At 50.4% G+C, this 14,233-nt stretch overlaps 1 long non-coding RNA gene across 1 annotated transcript in view; it reads right to left on the reverse strand.

Annotated features, from left to right (window-relative positions):
- The window catches only part of LOC308531145, a 143,644-nt gene extending 138,945 nt beyond the window's left edge, over positions 1–4,699 (reverse strand). Inside the window, exon 1 of the long non-coding RNA XR_013996902.1 lies at positions 4,399–4,699. This is a non-coding gene — a long non-coding RNA (uncharacterized lncRNA). The remainder of the gene's footprint in view (positions 1–4,398) is intronic.
- Between the last annotated feature and the right edge of the window lie 9,534 nt (positions 4,700–14,233).

Here is a 14,233-nt window from a genome sequence, read left to right on the forward strand (position 1 = left end):
AACTCACAGCCCTGAAGCATGAAGAAGTAGTCCTCTTTAGACAAAAACCACTTCTACTTCCCTTTCAATGAAATGGTGAAAACAGAATAGCTGCTCAGCATTCACGGCTTTTGGTGTCTCATAGAAACAGACCCTAGAACTCAAGGTGCTCTGAGCATTTTAACGCCTTCTCACCTCACAGCTCCAGCAGGCCAGCAGGCCTAACGGGAACACTTCATATTTTCCCTTTCCAGTCAGACCCCATTACCCTTTTGTGAATGACAGCTCTATTGAGATCTGACCTGCACTATGCTGGCCGAGTTTGTAGCTGGGATCTCGTTTATTCCACATCGTCCTTCCACCGCGAAGATCTGAAAAGGGGGGCTCGGCGTTCAGAGGGGTTGTCGCGCCCAGGGCCACCCAGCTGCTTCCTGGCAGAGGCGGGAATTGAACCTGGGTCTCTGTGAGTCCACTTCCAGGGATCTTCCCACTCATTCTCATTCTCTCTGCAATGAAGAATGGGGCTAGGGGTGCAGTGGGTGGCAGGGGCCCTGCTATCACTTCACCGTGGTCTGTTTTAGAGAAGCTGCAAGACTGCACTTCTGTGTGGTTACATTAATGCATGCCGTTTACCACTTCACCCATGTGTATCCTGGGGTCACAGATATGCCCACATCTAGGAACAAGTACTACACAAAGATTTTTTTCCCTAAGTTCCCCTGATTCTTGGAACTACTGAGACGTCATGCCAATATTTCCATAATTTTTTTTTAAGTCCCACAAGGGGAAGTTAGTGAATACCAAAAGCCTCTGTGGTTGTCAGCTGCATGCAATCCTCCTCAGGCCAAATTTATTTTTTAATCCTCACCAAGGATATTTTTCCATTGATTTTTAGAGGGAGTGGGAGGGGGTTAGGAGAGAGAGAAAGAGAGAGAGAGAGAAAAGCATCAATGTGAGAGAGACACATTGATTGGTTGCCTCTCGCACATGCCCCAACCAAGATCAAGTCTGCAACCGAGGTACATGCTCTTGACTGAAATCAAATCTGGGACCCTTCAGTCCACAGGCCAATGTTCTATCCATTGAGCCAAACCAGCCAGGGCCGGTCAAAGTTTTTCATAGACTGGCCCCAATATTGAAGCTTGGAGGTGCGAAGTGGGGGACACTCTGCCTAAGAACACGCTGTGAAGTGTTGCTCAGAAATAGGGTGTGGCCAGTGGCAAGGGGCTGGAGATCGGGGGGATGAGAGCTCTCCACAAACGTCCTTCCGTCAGACCCGAGGTCCCCGTCAGAGTGGGCAGCACACAAACCATTATTCAAACCCACCAGCCAAAGCCAGCAAAACACCACTATTTTCCAATAATTCAGAGCATTAACGACAATTAATTTATTTTACAGTAAATTAAAGTCAATAAAATACCATTAAAACCAAAAATTGTGTTGCCTTTGGCATAATTGTAAGACAATTGGAATATGGTCTAGAGTGAGTGTCCTCAGTGACAAGGTCGTGGACTGGGAAGGCGAGGACCCCAGGCCCCATCCCAGAACCACTCACTAGCTGAGACTCTGGCCGACTCATTCCTTGGTTCCTTTGTGGGTAAAACGGGGGCACAGGGTCTGGCATGAGGCTGGGTAAACGGCACAGCGCTCTTCAGATATGTGCTGTGATCGTTAGAGGACATTGCGATGTCTAAAATGTTCCACAAATGTGGGATCCTACAGTCCAGTGATGTTAAAAGGGTTCCCGCTCTAGTTTGCCGATTGCAAATGGAGACTTGTGTTAAGAAGGATTCTGAGGCTAAATCTAAGGTCAGTGGGATGCAACTCTGAGATCAGTCAGCAATGTCTGCCGTGGCTGTGGAGACTTGAATTAAATGGCACAAACTCCCCCTATAAACAACACATGCCAAAACGATAAGGTTATTTTCTTTATGAGAAATGTCCCAAAAGTGAGACCTCTGGTAACGAAGTCCAGGCATTCGCCCTTCTCCACAGGAAATGTTCTCCTAACAGGTTTAATTCTTGTGAGCTTTCCGGGGAAGGCCCCATCCCATCCACCCTTCTCTCCTCCAGGCTCATACCCTCATGGAACGGGCGTTCCTATTTTCTCAGGCCTCCTGCTCTTCCAGACAGGACAGAGAGATGTGCAAGCTTCAAAGAATGTTTTGTGTTCATACAAAAAGGCAGATTTCCCATCTGCCTGGAGGTTGCTTTTGGGCCGCGGCCATGGGAATCACAGAGAGCGCTGCGACATTCCAGCGAGTTCCCCGACATAACGACTTCACCCGGGCCAGCGGGGAGGGACACCCCCCCCCCCCCCCCGCCCGCTCTGAACCTGCCGCGGCCACTTCCTTGGCACCGAGGCCTGCTCCCCTGGCCGCCTGCTCCTCCCGCACATGGAGCTGTGGCTCTTGGAAGGCCCACATCTGCTGCCCTGGCCACAAGCAATCCACGCTCCCCATCGCCAAGGGCTGCGGTGCCAGCCCCACGTCGAGAGTGAGCGGATTGTGGTGGTCTGTCTGTGTTTGTTGAAACTGGGCCGAGAGAAGCGGCCTCCCAGTCAAGACTGCCTGGAATGCGCGGGGCGCTGTGCAGACGGCTCTGTCAGCAAGCTCAGGAAACGGGCTGGAAGGCCTGGGACCGGGCCCAGGTCTGGGCCGGCTCGCCCAGGGGCAGCCATCGGAGGGAGCGCGGACCGGCCGCACCGGGACAGAGGTCCCTTCTGTGTTGATGCCGTCCTGCCCTCTCTCAGTTTGCAGCGCGAGGCCCTCACCGAGTGGAACAGCGGTTCTCAACCTGTGGGTCGCGACCCCTTTGGCCGTCGAAGGACCCTTTCACAGGGGTCGCCTAAGACCACCCTGCATATCAGATATTTACATGACGATTCGTAACAGTAGCAACATGACAGTTATGAAGTAGCAACGAAAATAATTTCATGGTTGGGTCACATCATGAGGAACTGCATGTAAAGGGCCAGAAGGCTGAGAACCGCTGGAGTAGAAGATCCAGCAGGAAGCCGTGCTTTTCCTATGTGATCAGCGGGGCTTTTTGCAAAAGGAAAGCTGAGCCATGCTGAGCCTTTGGAGGCTGTGAGTGTAGCCTCTTTTTTCCAAAGGCACAATCTCTGGACACACACACACACACCACACTCACACACCTCATCTTAAAATATCAGCAAAACAGCATTAGTTACCATGAAGGCAGTCCCCATTTATTGAACTCTTATTAGAGAGGGAGTGTGCCCTGCAAAGTGATCCTCAAAATATTTAGCAAACAGCAAGCCACAGGCACCTCTGGCAAGAACACACTGGAACAGGTCTCAGAAGCCCCTCCTATGCCAAATGTTACCCTTTAGTCTCTGGATCATGAGGAGGTTGGGAAGGGGTGGCCCTGGGGGCATGGCAGGGGCAAGAGGAGGGCACCGGGGCCTCTGGCCAATGGTCATTTATGAACGAGCGGGACAAAATGTCAATATTTAGCCTCAGTCATGTCCCTGTGCCTTGTGCCTATGTGCCAGCCCTGGGGGAAGCATCTGTGCAAGGTGATCTGCCCGCAAACGACTCTGCCCCACTCTGTGTGCACCGTTGGCCCTCCCAGGGGATGGCGAGCGTGTGCCCATCTCCTTGACTCAGCTGGACCTGTGGCTGCTTGGCCAACAGATTGCGGAGGAAGTGACATCTAGGTGACCCGAGCCTAGAAAGGCCTGGGATTAGAATGACCTGGCCGTGCAGCCTTGGATCTGCTTGCCGGAAAGAAGGTGAAGAGGCCCTGGAGAACAAAACACGTGGAGAGAGGCCACGCCCAGGAGCCACACTGCTCGCCCGCCACAGCCCCCGCTGCCACCTCAGGGAGACACGGAAACAGGGTCTCCTGAGAGACGCCAGCCGGACCAGAGCCGTGCAGCTGGGCCCCAGCTGGCCCCCGGGGTCACGAGACTCAATAAAACGCTATTGTTTTAAGCCCGTGTGCTTGGGGATGGTTTGATACACAGCACCTGACGACTAGAATGCTACCTGACATACGTTCTTTCCTTTATTATCACTGTGAGGTGGGCATTATTATATGCATTTTACAGACTCTCAGAGGTTAAGGAATTTGTTCAAAAGCACACTAAATACTCAAAACCAGCTTGGTTGGTCCTCTAATATGCGCTCCCCCCCCCCCAAAAAAAAACCCCATCCTAATTTTCAGACAAACCCACAAGCTCCTCTCACTCTCAGACTCCCCCCTTCACCAAATATCCAGAAAGCATCTGCGTGACCCTGATTTCTGCTCATAACCTTGTCAATCTTCCCATCCTGCCCATCAGGGCGTCTCGGCCGTGGGGAGCATCCCTGTGCCGTTAGAACCAGCAAGCCCACCTCTGTCCCCTGCAGCCTCCCCCCGTTTCAGAGCGCCCACGCTGCCCCGTCCAAGTACCTTCTCCTGGGAAAGCCGCCCGCCACGTGACAGCTCCGCGGGTATATTTAGCTGCTGGGAGACTTCTCAGGATGGCAGTGTTGATCCTGGACCCCGGTCCGGCCTGCGTGCAAGAGCACATGCAGCTTTCTCACTGCCTGCTCTTCATGCTTTACACGCTCACTGCGCAAGCTTCCTCTGAGAAACATTGTGTAACATTTATGAGCTGTATTCCTGTCAGTGCTAATGAAACTGGGGGAAAATTCTCTTTTTTTTTCCCTCCGCTGCAAAGTACTTTTCCATATTTTTCTGTCTTTGTTATGAAATCACCCCAGCTATGTTAGTTAATTATTCAAAACAAAGCTGTCCGGTGGGACTGAATTCATCCCACCAGAGGGCCAAGTGTTTTTATTCCTGTTGTGCAGTGGTTCCTGTCTCCGCCCAGCTCTCCCCTCGGCCCTCATTAGGGTGATGGATGCCCAGAGTAAGCAATTTCAGGCTGGAGAGCAGATGAGAAGCACATCATTCCCTCCCACCCTTCATGTTCCTGTGTGGCTTTATTCTCCTGCTTCCCTGTACTTGTCCTTGAAGGCTCTGCCGAACTGCCACCTCTGCCAGGAAGCCCTCCGGGAGCTCTCCTTCCTCTTCACCTCCATGACTTCATTTGCTCCCGAGTTCCTGTCTCTCAGCTAATCTCTCATTTTCATTTCTTACCTCCTCAGCTATATCCTATGCTCCAAAGTCCCAAAGCCACGCAGACAACATCACTGTTATCACAGCTCAGCACCGACCCTGTGCTCAGACACTGTACCCAGCACTTCCTGTGGATTATCTCAGTTCATAAAAGATACAGTGATTTCCCCATTTTGCAGAGGAGAAACTGGGGCTCCAAAACGAGAGCCATCAGTCGTAGCTTCGATGTGAACCCAGGTAGCCTGAGGTCAGGGCCTGAGTCGTTAATCACATTAGTGATTAGGAATCCATAACCCTAACCGAGGGTCACTGATCGAAAAAGTCAGGAGTGCAATCTAACTTTCCCTGCAAATGAGCAATGGAGAGAAAGATAGCTCTTTAATGCTAACAAGCATTATGTTTATTGTATTCCTTGCCTGTGGTCGTCAAAAATAATGCATACATTTTCATATTTGTTTTGGTGACACGGTGCAAGAATTCTAAAATTAGCCCAGAGGTTTACTCCGTAACTCCTGCTGTTCGAATGTCTCCTACAGAAATGAGCACGAGGTGGCTAAAGATTTATTCACAGCGATGTTCACGGCAGCCTGACTTTCAATAGCAAAAAAACGGAAACGATCTAAATAAACAGCAAAGGGACTGAGTGTGCAACATGGCTGATGTGATTACTTCCTTCTTTCCTTTTTCTGTATTTTCCAAATTCCTTCAAAATGCATGCATTGCTTATCGGATCAGAGAGAAAATCAATAGTATTTCTGCAGCAAAGCAGGGACACGAGTCACCTCCTTCCTGTGGGCAGAGAACAATCCTTCTGAAGGGCATTCTGGCAGCACATGTCTGAGCCCACAGTTCTCCTTCTAGGAATTCGTCCTACAGAAATCCTCGCACAGATGCGCCAAAATACACGTGTGAGGATATTCACTGAAGCAGGTCTTGTAACGGCAAAAGACTCAAATCAACCTAAAAGTTTACCCAAAGGGAATGGTTAAATAAATGATGGTACATCCATACAAAGGAGTACTGTGCAGTAAAAAGAAAGAAATGGAGCTATAACATGAAAAACTGGCTGTGATATATTATTGAATAAAAAAAGCAGGTTGCAGACCTGTGTGTATAGCATAATCCCATTGGTGTAAAAATGTATCAATATATGTGACCATTTATAGAGACATTGGAAAGTCTGGAAGGACATACATCAAGCTCAGCCTGCGGTTACCTGGATAGGGAACAAATTGGAAGAATGAGAAACTTCTATGTTTTACTTAGCTTTTAATATTGCTTGAATTGTTTCCAAAAGCGATATTGCTTTAGGCAAGTAAATATATTCTTCCTTTACTTTCTGTTGTAAAAAAAAATGTAAGCGTGTGCAAAAAATAGAAAGATCAGAACAATTAACCCCAATGTACCCGTTGCCCAGCTTCCAGCTTCAAAAATGATCGTTGTAAACTGTAATTGGAAAAAAAAATTTTAAATATCAACTCCTGTCCAATCTTGCTTCCTCTCTCCCCACCCATACAGACTTCAGTGCCACCTCACCCCTAAAAAGGAACAAGTGCAGGATGTCATCAAATGTCTAGTCTGTCCATATTCCCAACTTCTCATAACATTATGTCACCTCTAACGATTGTTAGAATCATAATCCAAAAAAGGGCTACAAATTACAATCATCTGATATGACTTTTAGATCTTTTTATTATATAGATTATTAATTCTTTCTATAGAATATATACACACATGGATATGTATACATGTACTAGTACATACATGTGTGTACAATTACGTGTGTATGTGTGTGTGTGTGTGAAGTGGGTGATCTGGTTACCCCGTTGAAAAGTGGGAAAGCTGAGGCACATAGAGTCTAGGCCACTTGCCCGGGTACACGTATTTATATGGACAGAGTAAGAGAATGACTGAGAGAGAGAGTAATTGGAGAACCCAGGTCAGTTGTCCTATGGGGTTTCCCACAGCCTGGGTTTGGCTGGTTACAACCTGTCCTTCCATCCTTTGTGTTGCCTGTAAACTGGTGGTTACGTCAGGAGGCCAGTCAAGTTCAGGTTTGAGGTTTCAGGCAAGATTGCCTATGAGACTCCATCAAGAGTGTCTAGCCCCAGCCTGCGTGCTCAGTGGTTAGAGTGTCTCCCCACACGCCGAAGGTGTGGGTTTCATTCCCGGTCAAGTGCACATATGGGTCAAGACGCCTGTGAGAGGCAAGCAATCGATGTGTCTCTCTCACATTGACGTGTCTCTCTCTCTCTCTCTCTCTCTCTCTCTCTCTCTCTCTCTCTCTCTCTCTCCTCCCTCCCTCTCTTCCCCACCCTCCCTTCCTGCTATTCTCTCTAAAAAAAAAAAAAAAAATCAATGGAAAAAATATCCTCAGGCGAGGATTAACAACAACAAAAAAGAGTGTGTAGTCGCGTCCTGGCCAGTGGGGCTCAGCTGGTTGGGTGTTGTACAGTGCACTGAAAGGTTGTTGGTTCGATTCCCAGTCAGGGCACATGCCAAGGTTGCATGCTCAATCCCTAGTAGGGGACATGCAGGAAGCAGCTGATCAATATTCTGGTCTCACATCAATGCTTCCTTCTCTCTCTCTCTTCCTCTCCCTCCCACTCTTTCTAAAAACCTTAAAAAAAAAAAAAAAAAAAAGAGTGTTTTGTCTCTTGTTCTGTGATGTTCGCTGTGTTGACACCTAGTGCTGATAGCCCACCGGCCGGTGGTAACGTGTTAGGCATTGCTCCTGGCTTCACACAGGAAGTTTTCAGCAGCCTTAGTTCTTTGCTTCCAGCTCCCTGAAGCTTGATTCCGCGAGCCCCAGACGCCTGAGGAGATGGCACGCACTCGCGGGGTGCCCCTCTGCTAGCCATGGGCGGACCATCTGAGCCGCCATCGCACAGAATGACGCCCTCCCCTGGTGCTGACCGCGCGAACACAGGCTGGAGGCCGAAACTCTGGGGAAATGGGGGAGGGCTTCTTTTCGCAGGTGTTTCATCCACACGCAGAGGCAGCTCCGTCAAAAGGATGACCTCACCGGCCCTGGGCAACACTGGCGGCCTCCAGTCAAGGCGTCCTCATTTTCTGATTGTGTGACCCAGGGCAAGCGTCCTGCCCTCTGTGCCTCCGTCTCCCTGCGACACCTCCTTCCTAGGGGAGTAGCAAGAACAGTAATGTGTAGGAATGACTCACAAGCACGCTGGCACAGGAAATGCTGACTTCTGTTCCCCGACCTGAATGGGAAAGGGGTGAGCCCTGTGGGCAGGCACACTGTGGACTATCGGACCCTGGGCAATGAGAAGTGCTTTGTGCTGGAGTCAGCCAATCATGGCCGTGCTGCTTCCTACCCTTGTGACCTTAGGCAAGTTACTTCACCCCTCCGGGCCGCAGCTTTGGCATCTGTAAAATGGGTGGTGATGAAACCCAAGCCTCAGAGGAGTGCTGCAAAGATTTGACAGCCCAGAGCATGCAGTGCTAAGAGCTGACATTTATGGGTGACTTTGCTCCAGGCACTCAGATCCAGGCTTGCTCTGTCTTTCTGAATTTTGTGTCCCAACCGCCCTAGGGGAACTGGCCCATTTTTACCCCATGTAAGGTTTCCAGCAGTGCGCCAAGCATGCCACACTATCACCAGCCCACAGCCAGTCTCTTGTCCGAAACGCCCGGGCAACACGTGTTTCAGGGTTCAGAGTTGGGGGGATTTTAGGAAGGCAATGAGGTACATCCCATGTATTGTCTTAACACTCCCATGGGGTCTGGCAGCACCCGCCATCAAGCACATTGATACTTCCGCAGCACGACATCTGAGTGGGATAAGCAAAGACGTGCATAGACTCATCAGTTCGAGTCCAATTTTGCCACCCCGTTACCGCAGGTCTTCGAATAACGTCGTTTTGTTCATCGCAGTTGCACTTCAGTGTTGATGACTTGCGGTAGGAACTTAACTCTTGTTTGTAAAACAAAATAACGGTAAAAACAGTTTCCATATACATTGTCTCACTTAAAGACACAGAACCGATCGGTGACATGAAGTGAGGACTTAGGGCAGTTTGCGGCAAACTTAGAAAAATGTTTCAGCATTCGGATCTTTTGAGATGTGGCCTAGAAAGGTGTGTGGATGGGCAGCGCAAATATCAGCCAGACCACACACGCTTTGTGTGGTACAGGACCTGTCGACAAGAACAGACAAGGCCGAGGATCCCAAGCTGGGATACTCCGCTGGACAGCGGGGACAGCTGGGCAGTTCCAGGGTCCAGGAAGGCTGAGATGAGGATGGGGACAAGGTCTTTACCACCATTGGTCCCTTCGCCCATGCCCTCGTTGCCAGGGTGATATTGGGGTCCCTGAGCTGCTGAGGGGCCAGCCGGAGGTTCTGTGGGCTCCAGTCTCCCTTAAGGCCCTGGGTCTAGGTAGTAGCAGGACAACATTAGGGGCATTCGGTGGAATTTCTGTCTTGTCATCCTGGTACCCCTACTTCTTTCCAGGCATGACCCCACCTCCTCAGCAACCATTTCTCTCCCTTTCTCCAACTCCTTCTTCTATTGGGGCAGCCACAGTCTTCTGTGATTCTGCTCCATGGCCACAGCTGATTGGCCCAGGGGAGAGCCTGTGACCCAATTCGAGTGCTTCCCTGAGGCTTTTCACAGTATTGGGAGAAGGAGCCGGGGCAGCCCCTCTCCTGGGAGCCTGGTGGCCATGAGGGGACTGGCTCCTATGCTGTCCCTCTTGCCCCCGGTGGAGGAAGCCGTTTGGAGAGTGAGAGAAGAGTGACCTGCAGGGAGAAATGGGTGTGAGAGAGACAGACAGGCCTCACGCTCCCCTGCCTGAGCTGACACAGAGACCCAGGCCCGCTCCTGCCCTTTCCACGGCTCGGATTTCATCCTTCCAATAAATCCCCATTTTTACCTAATTTCAGTCGAGCTGGGGTGGGAACGGGGTGTGGGGGAGCAGTCCCAGCAGCTGGCCATGAGCGGCTCCATGGCTTGTAAATGAGCGCTCTGTTGGAAAGTAAACCCTGCTTCTGTATTTGTTCAGGAGGCTGGGGGTGGGGGGAGCACACCTCACCCCCAAACCCACCCGGCACCTGTTGAGAAACACTGACCCCATTGCAGAGTTTGGATTTACGCGGACTCTGTATAACACCTTGTAAAGAAAGCCACTGGTGCAGAAGATTAAAGGACGCCATTAAGTCCGTTGTTTTATTTCTTCTGAGACTGAGCGAATGCTGCAAAAGTGCGAGGGAACATTGCCGAGTTGTTTACTCTCCGTTACCAGGGGCCGCGCATCGCCTCCCGTAAGCAGCCCCAGTTGGGTCACGGTGGTGGTTTATAGGGTGTCAATGTTGTGGGGGAGTCAACGCCATCCTGGAGGGAAGCTTGGAGCAGTCACGCGGGCCTGAATGGAAAGTTAGTGCCATAAAAACTCGTGGGGCGGCCTGGCGGCCTGGCCCCAGCGGGACCGTGACGGAGGCCTGCCCAGCTCCGAGGAGCCCCTGCCAGTCCTGGCTGGAATGTGTGTCCAGGCCCTGCCCCTGTGGGCTGCACTGTCTCTTTATGGAGCCCTGCAAATCCCTTGCTGGAGCATGTGTTTCCAGGAGAAAGCAGCCCCTTTCACTGCTGGCTGCTCAGAGGAAGAGGAAGGAGGACTTTCGTCCTGAGACGGAGTGAGCCTCGCCCACAGGTGAAGCTGCCCGGGTTTCTGGCCCCCCTCACACGCTCCCTCACCGCCTGGCTTTGGAGGGCAAATGGATCTTGGTAAAGCCCCTGGGAGGTCAGGGGACAGAAGCGGACTTGAATTAGCTGGAGCCGAAGAGGGGATTTGCTGTAGGTGACATGGGTAGTTCATGAGGCTCTCGGGTCTCAGGTTAATAAACCAGGAACAAAGGCCTTCATAAGCCAGGGCAGACACCCACAGCCTCTCCCTCTCTCCCCAGCATACACCCCACCCCCCCTCCCCGCATGGAGTCCTCATACATGCTTCTCATGTTCTCGAGTGGGTGCCTTCTGCCCCTCCCCACTCCAGACCTGCTTTCTCTGGTTCTCTTTGGGCATGGCAGAACACGAATGCCCCGTGGCTCCCAAGTGATGTGCCATCATTCAAGCCACTCCCAGAGGGTGGTGCCTTTGAATCCCACATTTCTAAGTGAGAGAATTTGATTGGCCAACCTGCAGTCATATATCCATCCACCAACCCGAGTCCTCATTGCCAGGACCACAAAAGAAGTCACTCCTGGCTTCTTTTCTCCTCCTAGAAGTCATTCCCACATCCAGTAGTCAACAAGTACACGCTAAGCACCTACTGTGTGCCGGCATGTGCTAGGTCAGGGGACACCATCATGAGGAAAAGAGGTCTGGTCTTTGCCCCCATGACTATCCAGACAAGGGAGGCAAACAGGAACTTAATGAGCTTTAGGCAGAGAAGCAAATCAGGTGTGGAGAGGTTAGGTTTCAGGTGAACCACCCGGCGGCTATGAGGAGGCCACCTGAGTTTGGTAGCTTAACTGCCTAAGTCTCCATTCTCCGTCTCTTGTCTCTTTCCAAGGATACCTTCCACCATCTGCCCAGGACTCTATTCTAAAGAAGCCAAAACCCCTCTTGACTCTCAGCTCCTCCTCTGGCTTTCCCATCCTCAGCCCTGGGAAACTCACCAGCACAGAGAAAAATATTTATCTTATATTTAGCCACATCCCTACCAGATGACTAATATCCCGTCCCCATGCCACAGTGAAACATAAGACTCAGCACACAGCCTGTGGGACAGCAGGTACTGCAGCTGGCAGACCCCAATCACAGAAACAGGCCAAGGAGGGAGGCTGGGCAAATTATCACAATAAATCGGTGCCCCCTGCCCCCCGCTACTTCCACTTTGCCTATTAAGACAACTTCAAATCTGCATCGTTGAGTCCTTCAGAGCTAAACTGTGTGATAACAAATGGTATGAGAACAGTTCACACAGAGTGTGTCTGATAGGTCAGGCACCGCTCCAGGCGCCAGGCAAGGGTTAGCTCAGCCGCACACCCCGGCAGGTACTAGTATCCTGCCCATTTCATTGATGAAGAAGCAAAGGCACAGAGAGGTGGAGCCTCAGCCAGTACCACACAGTCAGGAGGACATACAGCCAGGTTTTTTAAAATATTTTTTTATTGATTTCAGAAAGGAAGGGAGAAGGAGAGGGAAAGAGAGATAGAAACATCAATGATGAGAGAGAATCATTGACCAGCTGCCTCCTGCATGCCCCCTGCTAGGGATCGAGCCCACAACCCAGCATATACGCTGACCAAACTGGCTCATAGGTCGAGGCTCAACCACTGAGCCATTCTGGTTGGGTGACACAGCCCGTTTTAAACCTGAGAGGCCTCCTGAGTCCCCACTTTTCACCTCTATAGTCTCTTGCTTCCTACAAGATAGCTCACAAATGCAGCCCAGACCGACTGGTTGCTGTTTTGATACTTATGTTCCCTCATCAAAGGACGCAGCCTGTGATGAGGGAGCTCTGGGTGAAGACCCCCCGGTGATTGGGGTCAAAGAACCCACACAGCTCAGCATGTGGCCCTACCTTATTCCGAACGCCGCAGCCGGAGATCCAAACGGCAGACCAGGTAAGTGAGAACGTTCTGAGCCTTACTTCCCCTTCCTCCCACATGCTAACCCTGGCGGGGAGAGAGGGGAGGAGGGGAAGGGAGAGAACATGAATAAGCCAACCAGGACCCACCTGCCCCCTTGCAGGCTTCCGAGCCTGAGGCGGCCTGATCTGGGAAAGAGAGAAATCTCCAATTGGATTACGGCTTGGAGTTTTAACATTATCCTGAACTAGACTTTTATTGCCTGGAAGGACTTGCCCAAGACTTCACCTGGGGGAAAGGGAGCAACTTGTTGAGAGAGCAGGTTTAATGGGGAGCGGTAGGGGGCAGAGAGAGTGGCATCCAAGGACTCACTCAATAAACTAATTACTTCATCATGCGATAAAGAATTTGTGGGCGCAGGCCATGTGGCTCAGCGGTTGAGCATCGATCCATGAACCAGGAGGTGACGGTTACATTCCCCGGTCAGGGTACATGCCTGGGGTTTCGGGCTCAATCCCCAGTAGGGGGCCTGCAGGAGGCAGCCAATCAATGATTCTCTCTTATCATTGATGTTTCTATCTCTCACCCTCTCCCTTCCTCCCTCTGAAATCAATAAAAAGATAACAGTTTTTCCCTAGCTGGTTTAGCTCAGTGGATAGAGCATCGGCCTGTGAACTGAAAGGTCCTGGGTTCGATTCCAGTCAAGGGCACAGGCCAGGTTGTGGGCTCATCTCCAGTGGGGGGCTTGCAGGAGGCAGCCGATCAATGATTCTCTGTCATCATTGATGTTTCTGTCTCTCTCTCTCCCTCTTCCTTCCTCTCTGAAATCAATAAAAAGATATTTTAAGCACTAACCGGTTTGGTTCAGTGGATAGAGCATCAGCCTGCAGACTGTGGGGTCCCGGTTTCGATTCTGGTCAGGGGCATGTACCTTGGTTGCCGGCACATCCCCAATAGGGGGCGTGCAGGAGGCAACTGATCATCTTCCTCTCCCATCGATGTTTCTAACTCTCTATCTCTCTCCCTTCCTCTCTGTAAAAAAAATCAATAAAATATATTTTTAAAAAGATTTTTTTTAAAAAAGATAATTTTTTTACAAGAATTCGTGGGCAAATACATCTGGGGAAAGCAAGTTAAGCAAAATTAAGCCAGTTTTCGGGTTGTCTTTTCTAACGAACTCACTAACATTGAATGAATTTCTATTTTCATTTCTATCAGTTTCTTTCATGTTAGACTCTGCTCTTTCGTGTAAAATATCCAAATAAATAGTAGCAGGGAGTCCATCAAAAGCACTCGGCCCTGGAAAACCAGGACGTCTCCGTGGGCCCGGGGCAGGCCCAGCACCACGCTGAGAGGACCCGCGGCATTCATCTGCCTATTTCCCACCTTTGGACAACTTTTATTAACAAAGTAGTTGACAGAGTGTTTCTCAAAGTGTGTTCAATAGAACTTTAGTTTCAAGATTCTGGAGGGGAAAGAATGAAAGGATTTCCAGGGTTAAATCTATTTGGAGAAAGAAAGTTAAACAAAATTAAGCCATGATGTCATTCCCAACCTCCTTGTGGGAGGAAATTGACATTTCTGATAAAATCTTTAAGTGCTTTTCAAACCAAC

This window comes from Myotis nattereri (genome assembly GCF_964212035.1).
Source record: "Myotis nattereri genome assembly, chromosome: 15".
NCBI classification, from domain to species: Eukaryota; Metazoa; Chordata; class Mammalia; order Chiroptera; family Vespertilionidae; genus Myotis; species Myotis nattereri.